This window comes from Pteropus vampyrus, unplaced genomic scaffold (genome assembly GCF_000151845.1).
Source record: "Pteropus vampyrus isolate Shadow unplaced genomic scaffold, Pvam_2.0 Scaffold49, whole genome shotgun sequence".
Classification (NCBI taxonomy): Eukaryota; Metazoa; Chordata; class Mammalia; order Chiroptera; family Pteropodidae; genus Pteropus; species Pteropus vampyrus.
The window spans coordinates 4,457,467-4,459,609 of NW_011888830.1; the positions used below are offsets into that span (position 1 = coordinate 4,457,467).

The 2,143-nt window shown below is 35.7% G+C and overlaps 1 pseudogene; it reads left to right on the forward strand.

Annotated features, from left to right (window-relative positions):
- The first annotated feature begins 1,478 nt into the window (after nucleotides 1-1,478).
- LOC111739309 lies at nucleotides 1,479-1,597 on the forward strand (annotated as a pseudogene).
- Nucleotides 1,598-2,143: the final 546 nt, after the last annotated feature.

The following is a 2,143-nucleotide window of genomic DNA, read 5'->3' on the forward strand; positions in this document are numbered from 1 at the left end:
CCATTCCTTCCATACTCTTGTTTTTATTCACACTGAATATCCTGCCTCTGAACAGTTGTGCCTTTACTCAGTCAATTTTCACATTTATATAAGAATACATTATTAGATCATTTCAATATCACTAAACCAATAAGCCTACTAAGAGAAATTCAAATTTTTATTTCAGTTAATTTTTTTTTCACTGACTATGCCGTACTAAATTTGTACAATTAGAGAACTGTGCTCAAAAATGATATACATTTTTCCTGTGGAATTATATTTTACATAAAGCAATGTTTCTTCATTTTTGTTTGTATTAATATTCAGGGTTTGCATTTTTGTTCTTTTTTACTTAATGTTGTCTTTTATGTCTAAAACCTGGTTCACAAGCAAACATTATATAACATAGACAGATTTACCTGTTTATTCGGAGAAGTCTTACTCCCATCTCCCTCTCCCTCCACCATTATCAACTGCCCATACCCCAGCATTCAAAAATGATTATGAAGAAGACAGTGTGGGTGACACATACAAACTTTAATACATCATGAAGTGACAGTCTCCATGTGGAGAAATGCAAATGGGGCAGAAGGCAGGAAGCTTTTATGTAATAAAGAATAAAGAACAAGAAAGAGAAAAATAGGAAATGTCTGGTTGTCTGGGCAGCCTTGTTGGAGGTGAGAAGGCTCAGGATTGGCTTGGTGTCCGGGGACTGCCTGACTGGTCACACTGCATTTCTGGTCGCAGAGAGTGCTTACAGGGACAGGGAAGTTACTGAAGCTTCAGTTTGCCACCCACCCCCCCCCACCCCCAGCAGAATTGGCTCCATCTTCACCCTAGAAAGTTCTTCCTAGAAAATGAATGTAATAAATTTTTAAATAGTTGTTAAACCAATGTTCTAATAAAAAAAACTTATCTGGCGCACTCAGAAATATTTATTCAGTGTTTGTCTGTGACCACAGCAGCAAGCTCATTTTGTTATAAGTACTGGTTAAATCATGGCAGCCCGTCAACAATTAGGATATCATTATTAATGATCTTGTCTTTCTTGTTATAATTCAGTAGAATAGCTACGAAGTGTAGATCAAACTCCTCAGGAGAGAGATGTCAGTATGTGTTTAGCCCTGGCTTCTGAGACATAAAGGAAGCTTGAAAGCACCACTGCTTACCAGGTCATTAGCATACTCGGGAATTTCGTTCTGAGTCATAACCTACTCTGTTAGCATCCCCATGCACAGGCTTGTTGTGTAGGCCTTACCTCTTTCCTTTTTATCATTTAGTATGCAGTGGATAAGGAATTTCATAAGTAGTGATAATTCGTGACATATATGTTTCCTTGGTCATATCTGACTAAATAAAGCCTTAGAAGAGCTCTCATGTGCTTCTGGTGAATATTTTTTCTCCCTCATTTTGATCTTTATTTTCAAACTCTGGTTCTACAAAGAGCTCATGATTATTATCATGTCTTTATATGTATGATTAAAAAATACAGTGATTTAGTCTACGGCCATGCTACCCCGAACACACCTGATCCCGTCTGATCTCGAAAGCTAAGCAGGGTCAGGCCTGCTTAGTACTTGGATGGGAGACCACCTAAGAAGACCAGGTGCTATAGGCATAAAAAAAAATACAGTGATTTATGTACCATAATATCAGGCTTTTTGATTGAATTTCTGTGTTGTGAGAGAGAATACTCATTGGGAGATGACTTCAAAAATATTGTCTAATAAATGAAGGAATGTTCTGAAATGTGCTTCTGAGTTCGTTTATTCTCTGTCTAGCATAAAAATACTTTAAATAAGGCATAACATAGAGTTTGCTACTCATGTTGTTGTAAAATGTTTAGAAGTAAACGGTGAAGGTTTTTAGAATGAGAACTGCCTATAATTACTACCAAATTCCAGACAATCTGCTGTCATAGGAAATGGTTAAAAGAAAAGCAAAGAAATTTGTCAAGAAAAGATCACTCTCATATATTTTTGATGATGTACAAAATGTTATAACAATGCGGGGAATTTTGTAATAAATATTTAGCAAATCTACACATATATTTATGCTTTCAGTCAACAATACAATTTCTAGCCATTTACCTTGAAGACAAACATTCAGTAGTACAAAACTATATGTACAGAAGGTTGTTTATTGCAATAATTTTGTAATAAAA